Genomic DNA, 15845 nt, shown 5'->3' on the forward strand with positions numbered 1-15845 from the left:
AAGACCTCTTCGTCGACTACATGAAGGTCGCCACTAGGTACACCAGTGTTCAAGGGCTGGTGGATGGAGCAGAGGAAGTGAGGAAGAAGGCGACGAGTGAGGAGAAGCAATGCATGGACCAGCAGTATGGAAACCGAGGTAAGGGGATCATGCCAATAGATATACTGCTATGGGCAATGAAAGAGGCGGGATCAGCCGATGTTGGGCAGAGGCAGCGGTGGGCAGACTACCACTACGTCGCTCCAGCACAATCTACGGCTGAAGCAAAAGCAAACAAGCACCAAGATGATGACGACGACCTCCAGATCATCGCACCACCAGCACTGCAGGCTCGCCGCCGCCCTCCTCCCATCATCTTCATCGATGAAGACAAAGATGACGAAGAACAGCTAAATCATCCTACCAAAGTGAAGCATGAGGTACGACGCTCAGGCCGCTTAGCAGGGCAAGGATCCAGGGCAGGCGCCTAACTGAAACTGAATGTGAAACTGTCACATTCAGTTTCGTCAGTCTTATTCAGTGTTGGCTGGTTTCAGTTATCCTCAAACTATTTACTGCTATCTATCTATCTATGTACTGCTATCTATGTTGCATCCTCAGACAATTTGTGTTACCTATGCAACCTCCTATGTAATGCAAGTTTCAGTTTCAGTTTCATTTTCAGTTTCAGTCTGTTTGGTGTTACCAGATTCATTAGCAACAACTAGCTAGCAGCAACAAATTGCAGGTAGAGATATAACAACATCTGGATAACATGGTTCAGGGGGCATTACAAATAGGATTATCTTAGAGCATTACAGATCAGGGGCATGACAGCACCCAACAACACAACCAAAATGATCTGAAACCATAGGCAGTTAATAGGGGAGTAGTTCATATTAATACTAAGATGCATATCTGCATCAGATTCTAGTACTAGGCCAGTTATATATATAGGCCTCATATTCACTTACCAACCATAGGTACCACTTCACTCCTCCATGACAACTTCTTTGATCTTGTCTAGCTTCTCTTTGCACCCATGACCAGCCTTCAAGAGATCAGCAATGATATGCTCCAGCTTCTTCTTCTCTTCTTTAAGTAGGTCTCTCTCCACTTGTATCTCCTTCATGGCTTTCCTGGTGTTTTGAATGATATCAGCTTGACTCTGCAGGATGCACCTCTGTTCTTTCTTGAGCTTAAGTTTCTCCATTTGAACCTCAATCTTTGCTTGCTCCTCAAGCTGATGCTTCTTCTCCTTAAGTTCATTGATTGCCTGGCTTGTAAGATCCATGTCATGGGATCTCTGCCCATCCTGGTAATCAAACAGCTTGGATACATCATCCACAAGCTGACTGTACTGATTGCCAAGAGAATCCAGCTCCTTCTTCAGTTTCTCAACCTCTATCTCATGAGCCTCTTTGTCTTGGACTCTACCAAGATTCTCCTCATGATACATATCCCAGAGCTTGGTTAAGCACCTTTGCAAAATTACAGGCCAAGGGGCATCCACCCACTCTAAAACACCACAGTTCACACCATCCTGAAAATTTAGTTAATTTACAGTGGGCTTTATTCTTCATTAACAAACAAATTCACAATAACAAATCATAAACAGTAGTCATATATATAGCTACACTACACTAGCTAACTATATAATAGAAATTTGAAATCAGTGCTATGTTTCCATTGCTCTCTGCTGCTTGCTACAAGTACATAATTTAGACAGAGCAATGTTCTTATACTTAATCAAAAATGAGAAATGCAGCAGCATTATTCAGAAAAGAACAAAATGAATCAATCACAGCCATGACAACTTGGTTCATTACCTCAGTTGCACATCCTATGAATCTTCTGCCTGTGTCAGTGCCTTCAAATGCCACGAATTTGCCTGCCCTCTGCCTGTGCAGGATGCACCTGCGGTCAGATTCAGTGACAAGCCCACAAAAGCTTGGATCTATCACAGTATCCGGAGTTTGCTGCAGCAGGAAACACATATATATCAACTACACCTCCCATATATGAACTTAAATGGAGAAATCCCAATCCTTCTTCAAACCCTAACCCTAGCAGATGAGAGGAGAGAATGAGCTGACTTACGAAATACTCCATCTGCAGGCCACTGAACTCGCTCATGTACTCGTCATCGTCAGAGGTCTCGTTGTTGTTGGGTCACGATGGCATGGTCGCGGCGCGGCGTCGCCTGAGTGCGAGAAGAAGAAAAGAAGCAGTGGAGAGCAGAGAGCAGAGGAACAGAGTGAGTGAGGGCAGTGAGCTCGGGGGAGAGTGGGGTGGCGAGGAAGACGAGCGAGCCGGTCGGGCAGGTTAGTCCTGGTCCGACCGGGCCGACCGACACGCGCGGCTAACGGGCGGCAGGCGAGCGCCGTTAGCCGTTAGCGCGGCCGCCGTCCTGACCGGTGGGCCAGATCTGTCAGAAACTCGTTTAAAACGCTTCAATCAGTCATCAACTCGATATGGTAGTTTTTTGTCACGAAATCAGCGTTAAACTGGAGTTTTTGGTCACTTTTCAAAATATAGTAGTTCTGTGGGACGGTTACGTGAAATGTGGTAGTTTTTTGTCAATTACTCCCTTCTCGGCCATCGTTGTTGTTGCCAGGAATCTGAGCACTCTCCCTGTAAATGTACAAGAGAAGATAAATGTTACCAGCCTGATTGCAATTATGTTTGATACAAATAAAAGTACACAGGGAGTAGGGAGAGTTAAACGCTTACTGGTTTGGCAGGTTGGCTCCCAAACTGCGGGATACCACACTAGTAGCAGCAGCCTTCACAGCATGTGGCCATGACAACTGGTACGGATGAGCATCTCTACCAGAGTTAAACTTAGCCAGACAAGTCATGCTCTGAATATCAATCGCATAGGAGACATCGTAGCCGCTAATCATTGCTAGTCCGTTGGTAACCTTATCGACATGGCACACCCGGGACTTTTCACATATCTGCCTCAGGAGGACGTTCTGTTTCAGAATCCAACATATGTTCGCCTCCTCCTCCTCCAGCACCCAGACTTCCAGGCGGACATTCACACCGCGGCCTTGGAGACACACGAGGCAGCCCTCGCCATCTTGGAGCTCTCCGATTGCGCAATGGGCAGAGTTTATCTCACTTGGGACAGGGTGCTCTGAGAACTTCATGGTGCTTGAATCTAGCAATAGCAGTCCGGGGACATCAGTTTGCCAGAAGATGTAGCCGGCTGCGTACATTGCCTTGGGTTGCAATGTCGTCAACTGAACCGTCTTCCATTGGTGGGCGCTCCACTCGAGCATGCCGGAGCCGTACTCAACGGCGCGTACCGAGCCGCTCTGCTGCTGCAGCGATATGATGCGGAAGGACTCTTGGGCTTGCGTCTGCTTGCCGCGTTGCTCCACGGGGACAATATGGCAGGTAAGGTCGTGGAGCAAGCAGTCGGCGAGGTACTTCCCATCGTTGCGCAGGCCGACGAGCACACGCCGCTGGGAGAGCGGGTCGTAGATGCAGAGTGAACCGTCGGCTCTGGAGAGGAGGAGCCGGCCATTGCGACAGTCCCGGATGCTCCACAGCGGAGGATCCTCCAGGCGGGTGAGGTAGAGGTCGGCCGCGCGTATAGCTGAACCGATGGCAGCGTCGAGGTAGACGTTGGCAGGTTCATAGGGACGAGAGTAAAACCAGGGGACACCGCCGGCTTTGTTGTCAGCGGCGAATACGCTGAGGAGGAGCAACGACGGGTGGCGACTGCAGAAGCATTCAAGGAATACTTTGTCGGAGATGATGCGGCATCAGCGGTCGGAGACGAGCACAGCGCAAGCGAGGGACGCCTCCGACGGGAGTGTGAGCAGGATCTTCTCCAGGAGGTTGTCACACCTGATACAGGAGTATCGGTGGACCTGCGTGGGTGAGAGAGAGCTGGTGGTAGTGGGCCATGTGTTGCCGTGTAAGCGTGTGGTTACTTAGTCCCTTGTGCATCTCTGTATTGGTTATGCAATGAGAAAAGTCTGAATCATACTCACCCCCTATTCTCTCTCTCACCTACCCTGCTTCTTCCTCATCCCGATCCTCTTTCCTCTTTCCTCACCCCGATTCCCCTTTCCTGTGTGGCCGATCTCAAATCCACGGGTTTCGGTCATCACAATTGGTAATCAGAGCCAATAATTCCCCCAAAAAATTTTGCGTCGCGGGATCCTCAACTCCCTTGGCCGATCGGTAACATCCACTGCTGTAGGTAGGAATTCACTCCGGTGAGATCCCACGAAATCCTCGGCGGGGTTCGATCTATTCGGGGCGGATACCACGGCGCCATCCAAGCCTTCCGTCCAGACCCGGCAACTCCTCACGACCATGGGTGAACAAATAGCAAATCTCACTGCCCTGATGGAGAAGCTCTTGTCCAGATTCGATGAAGAGCAAGCTCTGGCAACCAAACGTGCGGAGGAGCAGGCCACGTTCAACACGCACGTCTCAACCGAGCTGCTGAGCCTGTCCAAGCAGATCGGGCTCACGCAGGTCGATGTGGATGACGTGTGCAAGGTGGCTTCCCCTACGGCTTCCTCCACTATGGCATCAGCATCACAGGTGGACGACCCCTCCACGGCGGGTCTCCGCAAGCCCGCGGCCACCAACGGCCTCCAGCAACCCGCACCTCCACAAGCGCAGCGGGACTCCATCGCGCGACTCGTCAATGAAGGCCCACCCCTGCTCGCTCACCCCGAACAGCCAGCCCTGGTGGAGCGCGTTCAGCATCCAATATAGCGTGACGAGCACGCTGCCCGGCCACGCGAGGAGTACGCCACCAAGCCGCGGAAGCACAACTTTCCCCGCTTCGACGACGAACTACCTCGGGTTTGGCTAGACCACTGCCTCGCCTACTTCGAGCTCTACAATGTGCCCCCACTCAACTGGGTGGCGACGGCCGTGCTCTATGTGGAAGTTCATGCAGCTCTCTGGCTCAGGGCATTTCCTTAGCAAAATCTGGTGATCTCTTGGGAGTTGTTTCACCATGCAATTGAAGAGGAATTTGGCCCGGAGGAGTTTGAATCCCAGATGCACAATCTCCTGCAACTGCGACAGACCGGCACGGTCGTGGAGTACAGGCAGCAGTTTGAAGTATATATGTACAATCTGCTAGCACTCGATGCCACACTCAGCTCGAAGTTTTTTGTCACACAGTTCTTGCTGGGTCTCAAGGATGAACTGCATGTTGCGGTGCGCCTTCAAGCTCCAACTAGCATCACCAGGGCGACCGTTTTTGCTCGGATACAAGAGGAGGAGCTCGAGCATCAACGCCGTCGTTTCTGATCATCCCCTCCATGACGACCTCCTCCCGTACCAGTAGCACTTCCAACACCAGGCCGGCCTCTACCACCAGCGCCACACATCCAGCAGCACCCCATCCGGCTCCAGCTCCGCGACCAGCGCAAGATGATTTTGGCCGAGAACGCCAGCTCTGCGACTACAGACAGCAACATGGTCTTTGTTTCCGATGTGGGGACAAATACTCGCGGGAGCACCAGTGCAAGCGAGCAGCGCAACTCCTCACGATCGAGGTAGGGGATCATGGAGAGGTGATATCTAACGAGGCCGTGCGTGCATTACAATTGCTCGATGACCCAGAATATGTGGCCAATGCGGCGTGTTGCCTATTGTCGGTGTCAAAACCGGCGGATCTCGGGTAGGGGTCCCGAACTATGCGTCTAGGCGGATGGTAACAGGAGACAAGGGACACGATGTTTTTACCCAGGTTCGGGCCCTCTCGATGGAGGTAAAACCCTACTCCTGCTTGATTAATATTGATGATATGGGTAGTACAAGAGTTGATCTACCACGAGATCAGAGAGGCTAAACCCTAGAAGCTAGCCTATGGTATGATTTTTGTTCGTCCTACGGACTAAACCTCTCTGGTTTATATAGACGCCGGAGAGGTCTAGGGTTACACAGAGTCGGTTACAAGGGGAGGAGATCTTCATATCATATCGCCAAGCTTGCCTTCCACGCCAAGGAAAGTCCTATCCGGACACGGGACGAAGTCTTCAATCTTATATCTTCATAGTCCGGGAGTCCGGCCAAAGGTCATAGTCCGGCCATCCGGACACCCCCTAATCCAGGACTCCCTCAGTAGCCCCCGAACCAGGCTTCAATGACGATAAGTCCGGCGCGCAAGTTGTCTTGGGCATTGCAAGGCAGGTTCTTCTCCAAATTCCATGTACCTGTCGGATAGTGTTCGGCTTCTGGTGCGTGTTGCTCTCCTCAGCTTATGTGCCCTAATAATGACCATCTTCCACGTGTCAAACAAATGGGAAAAGCCAGGGGGGTTTTCTATTTACCCCACCCCCCCTAGTCGCGTAAATGAGCCGCCCATAAAAGAGACGGGGGTTTAGATCCAATTCACACCACCTTCCCTCCGCGAGTACTCATCAGAGCGCTTTCGACAGAGATCCATTCCACCATGGCCAGTCGAAGCAGCTCCTCCTCTCGCCTCTCCAGCCCTCGGCCCGGAGATTGGGAGCGGTGTCCCGTCCTGCATAGCAAGCTAGTAGTGCTTCAATCCAAGGGGCTCCTCCCCCCAGCATATATGGTCCCAGTTCGAGTCGGGATCGCCACCTATAGCGGCAGAGAGCAGGCGGAGAGCGTCCCCAATCCCTCTCAAGGAGAGCGGGTATGCCTAGTCCCCTATTTAATAAGAGGACTCGGATTTCCAATTCATCCGTTTCTCCGAGGGTTACTGGAGTTTTACGGCCTATAGCTACACAACCTCACGCCTGCCTCCATTCTGCACGTTGCGGGCTTCGTGGCCCTCTGCGAGCTGTTTTTGGGCATCGAGGCCCATTTCGCGCTGTGGAAGAGGTTGTTCTGCCGTGTGCCCCGCTCTCAGGAGGGGTCAATTTATCAAGTGGGCGGAGCTGAACTATGGCGCATCGCCGGGACTGGATATCTATCCGGTACCCCAAAGAAGGCGTTCGAGGACTGGCCTTCGGAATGGTTTTATATGGATGACGTCCCCCTGCTGGACTCTGTACGGATCGGCCTTCCTGAGTTTAACAACGCTCCGTTGAAGAAACACCTGAGCTGGCGCCCACGAAACCCTCAGAGGGAAACTGATAGGGACGTCCTTTACCTGATGAGCCGGATAAGATTGTTGGCTCATTCCGGATTGACCATGATCGAGGTCATGGCCACATGCATTACGCGGGGGGTGCAGCCGCTTCAGTACAGAGGCCACCCCATGTGGGATTTCAAAGGGGAGGACGACACCACCCGGTGCGGTCGCAAGGGGCCAGATTCGGTCGCCACTCTAACGAAGATCTTATCCGCTTTATACAAGGGAGAAGAAGAGGAATTCCTCCGTGTCAACCCATGGGGCGGATTCTCTATGTACATTCCTCGATCCGGACTCCCAAGAGGACCCGGACTTATGTGTGGAGTTAATTGACGGGGTGTTTCATCAATTGAGTAAGGACAACACCTTATGTCCATTACGGCTGACTATCCCGGACTACTTCCGGCCTCAAAGGTAACCGAGACCGAAGTCCCAGTACTTTCAAGAGGATTCATCCATGCTTTATTTTGATTGCCGTGAACCAATAGTTTTTTCGCTTTGCGGGGGAAATCCTTGAGGCGGAGGGCCGAGCCCGCGGTGGGTAGCCAACAAGGCCATTGAAGCCAGGTGGGCTAAAAAGAAGTGCGGAACGGATCGAGATTCCGGCGCAACAATACGGCGTGCAATTTTAACGCCTAGGGTTTATGCCCTCAAGTCACACTAACGCACATGCTCTCCTTAGGAGGAAGAGCGCCCGCCGGACTATATCCACCGGCCAGGCTTCAAGGCCGGGTCCGGAAGCGGAGGCGAACACGGGAGGCGCACCGGACACTCCTCCGACAGAGGACGCGGATGGGCTATCTGCCACCAATTCAGAGGTGGAGAGTGCCGTGAACCACAGGCGTCGCCGGGCTGTTCTTCGTGACGCATGTTTTTCCCAAGAGGCGTTGGACGCCTTTAATATGGGAGATGCGTATCTTCGTGCCGCTCAAATTGGTCTAGCCAGAGCCACAGAGCAGTATGTGAAAGACATACGGGTGAGTAAATCTGATGGTTATATATGTCAGTAGCCCCCGAGACTTGAAACAGTTAAGATAACTGATTTAAGGATCATATGTTATACAGGATTTTTTAAAGAAGAACACACAACTGTCCCAGGAGCTGGAAGAGTGCAAGGCCCAACTCGAGGCCGCACTGGCCGCTTCAGAGAATGCCAAGGGGACCCCCCAGGTAATGTATGCTTTGAAAGATAATTCTGCTGTGAAGTGCGGCATATGTGCAATTCTGACAATAACAGTGCAGATGGGGCCGGAGTGAATCCGGACAAGCAGCAACTCCTACGCTAGTTAAAGGCTGGTGAGAGCATGCTGACGAGGGTGAGGAAAGAGAAGAACAAGCTTCAAGACACCAATACCCAGCTGGGCGAGGAACTAAAGGATGTTCGTGCTCAGCTGTCTGATTCCGTAAAGGAGAATCGGCGACTTCGACGCGGCATTTTTAGTAAGTGCTTAAGCGAATCTTCGAAAAAAGAGTTCGGCGAGGAAGTCGATTGACAGAGCTATGTCTGCAGATGTGCTAACAGGTCGTCCTGCAGAGGAGATGCCCGGTTCAGCTGGGGACCTTCTTCCCGAGCTGTTGCAACTGCATGAACGAGTTCGGCAGGCGATGCAAGGCGTCGTCCAGGCTATGTGGCCATCCCTCTCCATGCCCGAAGGCCTTGGAGAGCTTGCGGAGAAGGTGGAGGCAGTGCGGCAGCGCTTCCGGTTGTGGAAGATATCGGCCTGTCGTCAAGGTGCCAGGGAGGCCTGGGCCATGGTGAAGACTCGGTACACGAAGGCTGACCCGAACCACATGGATGAGGTCGGCCCTGTGGGGCCTGACGGAAAGGAGATCCCTGTCAGCTTAGTGTATGGCCAGGTAGAGCTGGCTGCCAAGTATTCTCAATAGGACTGTAAATTAGACAGCCTGTTGGATGGTATTGAAAAAGAATATACCGAGTCAAATTGACTATGTAATTTAAAATGACATGTAAAATGCCTTCTAGCCGGATTGTAGATCGTTTGTCATTGTGGACCTTTTCGCTTCAACCTCTGGACCCGATAGTCCGGAGTGTGTCCGAATACCTTCTCGGTTATGTAAGAACCGGGGCATGCATGGAGACCAGGCATAGGGGTCATAAGTGCTTTAGCAGACAAGTGCCCAACTAGTTATGTTATATTACATGGTTAGTAAGAAACATCTTCCAGGGAGAATAGTTCCGTTAGGGCTTCCTTTCCCTGGGAGGCATGCCCTAAAGTGCATGTCCGAACTGCGAGAAAAAAGCAGAAAAGCATCTGGGGGCAGATAAATAAACAAGAAAAATTATCTCTTAGTTCACCGACCGAATATTCCCTTAAGAACGCTAGCTTTTGGCTTCACCCAGTCTGAGGTACACATCCGGCTGACCCGGCAGTAACAATCACAGAGGTGCTCCCTTTACCACCTAGCCGAACAAACGGGAACGTAGGGGTAAGCACAGGAGCCAGGCAACCCAGCTTGGCCAAAACTTAAGTCATATCGATGCATATAATGGTGTATAAAAGGTTCATGCGGAAGTGTCACACATGTTTTGGGCATGAGGCTCGTTTATATAAACTTCTGATAAAGAAGCCCCCGGGTATAATGAGCGCGGGTGGCGCGTCAAGTATGTGCGAACAACGCGCAAGCAAGCCCCTAAGGGCTTGGGAGAAAAAGGTAGGTAGGAGGAGAGAAATACCAGGCAGCTAATTTGAAAAAAATAAAAAAAAAAGACAGAGGAAGGAGACGAACACGGAGTCCGGCGCTAGGCGTAGAATCTTCGTAGGCGTGCTGCGTTCCATGGGTTTGGCTCGAGTCGGTTGTCCGATGCGTTTTGCAGACGGTACACTCCACCAGTTAGGACTTGGCCGATTATGAAGGGACCCACCCATTTGGGCTTCAGTTTGTCCTTTTTCTTGTCCAGCAAGCATAGAACTAGTTCGCCAACGTTATAAGTTTTGGCCCGTACTTCTCTGCTTTGATATCTTCGAGCCTGCTGTTGATAGAATGCGGAATGAGCTTTTGCCACGTCGCGCTCCTCCTCCAATGCGTCCAAACTATCCTGCCGATCGAGCTCGGCTTCTCTTTCTTCGTACATCCGCACGCGAGGTGAGTCATGAATTATGTCGCAGGGCAGGACTGCCTCTGCACCGTATACCATAAAAAATGGTGTGAATCCGGTAGTGCGATTCGGCGTGGTCCGCAGCCCCCAGAGTACGGAGTCAAGCTCCTCTACCAAGTGCGTGTTAGATTCCTTGAGGGATCGCACTAGTCTGGGTTTGATGCCGCTCATGATGAGACCGTTGGCTCGCTCGACTTGACCGTTGGTTTGAGGGTGATAGACTGAAGCGTAGTCGAGCTTAATGCCCATGTTTTTGCACCAGAGTTTAACTTCGTCGGCCGTAAAGTTTGTGCTGTTGTCAGTGATGATGCTGTGGGGGACACCGTAACGGTGTACAACCCCGGATATAAAGTCTATCACCAGTCCGGATTCTGCCGTCTTTACAGGCTTGGCCTCTATCCATTTGGTGAATTTATCCACCATGACCAGTAGGTATTTTTGCTTGTGGGTTCCTCCTTTAAGGGGTCCAACCATGTCAAGCCCCCAGACCGCAAAAGGCCAGGTTATGGGTATGGTTTGTAGGGCGGTAGGCGGCATGTGGCTTTGATTAGCGAATAATTGGCAACCAACGCATCGCTGGACTAAGTCCTGAGCGTCTTCCCAGGCCGTCGGCCAATAAAATCCGGTACAGAAGGCCTTGCTTACAAGGGCTCAGGCTGCGGCGTGGTGCCCGCCGAGTCCGGCGTGAATTTCCGCCAGAAGGTTCCGCCCTTCCTCTTCGGAGATACACCTTTGAAGGACTCCGGTGGTGCTTTTCTTATAAAGCTCTCCTTCATGGACTTTGTAGGCTTTAGATCGCCGCACTATGCAGCGTGCCTCATTTTGGTCCTCGGGGAGTTCCTGCCTAGTTAAGTAGGCTAAGAATGGTTCTGTCCACGGGGCAATTACTGCCATTATTTCGTGGGCTGAGGGTGTGACTTCATTGACGGAGTCTTCCGTTGTGTCATGGTATTCTGGGTCAGGTGATGCGGCCTGGTCCGGTTTGTTAATTCCGGATTCCCCTTCCCACTGTACGGATGGCTTGAATAACCTTTCCAGGAAAATGTTGGGGGGACTGCATCGCGCTTTGCGCCGATGCGTGCCAGGACGTCTGATGCCTGATTATTTTCCCAGGCTATATGGTGGAATTCCAGCCCTTCGAACCGAGCTGACATATTTAGGACGGCGTTGCGGTAAGCTGCCATTTTCGGATCTTTGGCATCAAAGTCTCCGTTTATTTGGGATGTGTGAGGTTCGAATCCCCACGCACCTCTAGGCATTGAATGCCCATGGAGACTGCCATCCGGAGGCCATGTAGAAGGGCCTCGTATTCGGCTGCATTGTTGGAGTCCGTATACATTATCTGGAGTACATATTGGACTGTATCTCCTGTTGGGGACGTCAGGACGACGCCAGCCCCCAGACCTGCCAGCATTTTGGAGCCATCAAAGTGCATGGTCCAGTTGGAATATGTGTCGTACTCTTTAGGGAGTTCGGCTTCAGTCCATTCCGCGACAAAGTCAGCCAAGGCTTGCGACTTGATGGCTCGCCGTGGCTTATATGTTATGTCGAATGGGAGGATCTCAATGGCCCATTTGGCAATCCGTCCTGTTGCATCGCGGTTGTTTATAATGTCGTTCAGAGGTACTTCGGAGGCTACTATTATCGAACACTCTTGAAAGTAGTGTCGTAGCTTCTGGGATGCCATGAACACTGCGTATGCTATTTTTTGGTAATGTGGGTACCGGGACTTGCATGGAGTGAGGACAGTGGACACGTAGTACACTGGTTTCTGGACAGGGAATTTGTGTCCGTCCGTTTCTCGTTCAACAACGAGGATTGCGCTTACAACTTGGTGAGTTGCCGCGATGTATAACAACATTGGTTCGCCGATGTTTGGCGCGGCCAGGACAGGGTTTGTTGCCGGTATGGCTTTTATTTCTTCGAGTTCGGCCGTGGCGGCATCCGTCCACTCGAAGTGTTCGGTGCGCCGGAGGAGGCGGTAAAGGGGTAATGCCTTTTCCCCCAAGCGGGAGATGAAGCGGCTTAGAGCCGCCACGCATCCAGTCAATTTTTGTATTTTCTTGAGATCTTTTGGAATATCGAATTGTGACAGAGCTCGAATCTTGGCTGGGTTTGCTTCAATTCCTCTACCGGATACAATGAAGCCCAAGAGCTTTCCGGCTGGTACGCCAAAAACGCATTTTTCCGGGTTGAGCCTAATGTCATATGTTCGGAGGTTATCGAACATGAGCCTCAAGTCGTCTATTAGAGTTTCGACGTGTTTGGTTTTGACGACCACGTCATCCACGTACGCTTCAACTGTTTTTCCGATCTGGTTGGCCAGACATGTCTGAATCATGCGCTGATATGTTGCGCCGGCGTTTGAGCCCGAAGGGCATCGTGTTGAAGCAGAACGGGCCGTATGGGGTGATGAATGCCGTTGCGGCTTGGTCTGACTCTGCCATCTTGATCTGGTGGTAGCCAGAGTATGCATCGAGGAAACACAATGAATCGTGTCCTGCAGTGGCATCGATGATTTAATCAATGCGGGAGAGGGGGAAGGGATCCTTTGGGCAGGCCTTATTTAGGTCTTTAAAATCGACGCATAGGCGCCAGGATTTGTCCTTGTTTGGTACCATCACCAGGTTTGCTAGCCAGTCCGGATGTTTTATATCTCTGATGAATCCGGCTTCCAGTAGTTTGGCTAGCTCCTCTCACATGGCTTGTCTCTTGGGTTCGGAGAAACGCTGAAGAGTCTGCTTAACGGGTTTGAATCCTTTTAGGATGTTCAGGCTGTGCTCGGCCAGCCTGCGTGGGATTCCTGGCATGTCTGAAGGGTGCCAGGCAAAAATGTCCCAATTTTCTCGTAGGAATTCTTTGAGTGCGGCGTCTACATCTGGGTTTAGTTGTGCCTCGATGGAGGCTGTTTTTGTAGTGTCCGTTGGATGGACTTGGAACTTGACTATTTCGTCTGCCGGCTTGAAGGAGGTGGATTTGGATCTTTTGTCGAGTATTACGTCATCCCTGTCCACCGTGGAGCGCAACATAGTTAGTTCATCGGCCGCTAGGGCTTCGGACAATGCCTCGAGGGCTAGTGCGGCTGTCTTGTTTTCGGCGCGGAGCGTGGTGTCCGGATCACTAGCAAGAGTGATGATTCCATTGGGTCCGGGCATTTTGAGCTTCATGTACCCGTAATGGGGTATAGCTTGAAAAATTATGAATGCTTCTCGCCCTAACAGAGCGTGGTATCCGCTGCTGAACGGGGCCACTTGAAATGTGACCTCCTCGGATCTGTAATTATCCGGCGTGCCGAACACCACATCCAGTGTGATTTTCCCTAAACAGCACGCTTCCCGGCTGGGGATTATTCCTCTAAAGGTTGTGTTGCTTCCCTCAATGCGGCTCCAGTCTATTTCCATTTTTCGCAGGGTTTCCTCATAGATGAGGTTCAGTCCGCTGCCGCCGTCCATGAGTACCTTTGTAAGCCGGAAGCCGTCCACTATCGGACTGAGGACCAGTGCGGCTGGTGCTCGGCTGTCCGTAATTTAGGTCCGTCACTGGCATTAAAGGTAATAGCCGTGTCACTCCATGGGTTTATTGTTGCTACTTGGTAGACTTCGGTAAGGCTGCGGAGCGTTCATTTCCTCGTGTTGTTTGATGCGAAAGTCTCGAAGACTGTTGACACCGTACTGGCGTTTCTGGGGTGGTGCTCTGCGGATTCTGGAGTTAAAAGCTCCTCGCCACTTCTGGCCACTTGCCGGAGTATCCAACATGCTCTAAGGCTATGAGTTGGTGTGACTTCCCCTGAACTATGAATTTTACAGGGTCCATTGAGCCATCCCTCCAGTACGGTTCCATACCCTATAGAGGGTTTTTGTTTTTTGCTGTTTGGCCCAGGTGCCTGGCGATAATGTGCCCTTTTGTTCCGGACTGGGATTGTATTCAGGGTCGGATTGTCCCAGAATTTTGTTTCGGTTTTTCGAACGCTTTCTGTTGCACAGTACTTTCGTACTATGGATGTCAAGTCGGTGAAGCATGTGATTTCGCGGTGACTTATGGCATTGAGGATTTTGATGTCCGTGCAGTTGTTACAGAAGAATGAAATTGCATCCCTCTCACGGCAGTCCTTTATCCTGTTCCTTACCAGGAGGAATCTGGCCTAGTAATGGTGTACTGTTTCCCCGGGCTCTTGCCGAATTTGGATAGATCCCTTGTACTTGGGTGGGCGGGGGGATTTAAATCCGGAACCTCGCCCGATCTAAGACTCAGGGGCCAAGAAACTTCCGAATTCGGAATCTTGTTTTCTTGGACGTTATTCAATGAATCAGGCCCGCTGCCTGACTTTAGGTTCAGGGCTTGGGCGACGTCTTCCCCTCCGCGGATGTCTGGCTCGGAGGGATCAGGAATCTGGACACATCTGGTCTTTAGGATGGGCGAAGATTCGCCGCATTGTTCTTCCACCACTTCAACGTGGTGGGTGACCTGGGGAGAGTCAATCTCTCTCCGATCGGGTTTAAGCCCAACCTGGCTGTAATCTGTAGCGACTCCCAGGGCGGCGATGCGATCCAAGAGCTCGTTTAGGGAAGAGAGCTCCATCAGATCTAACTGCTCGGCAAGTTCCGAGCTGATGAGGAGATTGCTTTCGATGGCCCGAGAGGTCATCGTCGGCGCGGCGGCCGAACAGGCGGTCATCAAAAAACTGCCTAGCCGAAGAGTTTGGCCGACAGCCAAAGCTCCTTTAGCAACAACGCCGTCTTTAAAGACGGGGTGTGGCATCCTTCCTGACGGTGACGACACAGAGGAACTCTCAATGAAAGCACCAATGTCGGTGTCAAAACCGGCGGATCTCGGGTAGGGGGTCCCGAACTATGCGTCTAGGTGGATGGTAACAGGAGACAAGGGACACGATGTTTTTACCCAGGTTCGGGCCCTCTCGATGGAGGTAAAACCTACTCCTGCTTGATTAATATTGATGATATGGGTAGTACAAGAGTTGATCTACCACGAGATCAGAGAGGCTAAACCCTAGAAGCTAGCCTATGGTATGATTGTTGTTCGTCCTACGGACTAAACCTCTCCGGTATATAGACACTGGAGAGGGCTAGGGTTACACAGAGTCGGTCACAAGGGGAGGAGATCTTCATATCATATCGCCAAGCTTGCCTTCCACGCCAAGGAAAGTCCTATCCGGACACGGGACGAAGTCTTCAATCTTGTATCTTCATAGTCCGGGAGTCCGGCCAAAGGTCATAGTCCGGCCATCCGGACACCCCCTAATCCAGGACTCCCTCACCTACTCTCTGCACACGCAGTCGAAGGGACAGGAACATCAGAAACTGTCTGTCTGCGTGCAACTGTAGGCAATCAAACCATGCTGCTATTGGTCGATTCTGGCAGCACACATAGCTTCATCAACTCGACGTTTTTAGCAAGGATTGGAGCAGAAACAACCAGTATTACCCCAATCTCGGTTCGGGTTGCCAACGATCAATGATTGAGCTGCAACACTATGGTGCCAAAGTTACAGTGGCAGATCCAAGGGCACTAGTTCAGCACAGCTATGCGGGTTCTGGACCTCGGGGTTTATGACGCAGTGCTTGGCGTCGATTGGCTAGCGCAGCACAGCCCAATGAAGTGTGACTGGAAACAGAAAACAGTGCAGTTTGAACGAGAGGG

Source organism: Triticum aestivum, chromosome 1B (genome assembly GCF_018294505.1).
Source record: "Triticum aestivum cultivar Chinese Spring chromosome 1B, IWGSC CS RefSeq v2.1, whole genome shotgun sequence".
NCBI lineage: Eukaryota > Viridiplantae > Streptophyta > Magnoliopsida > Poales > Poaceae > Triticum > Triticum aestivum.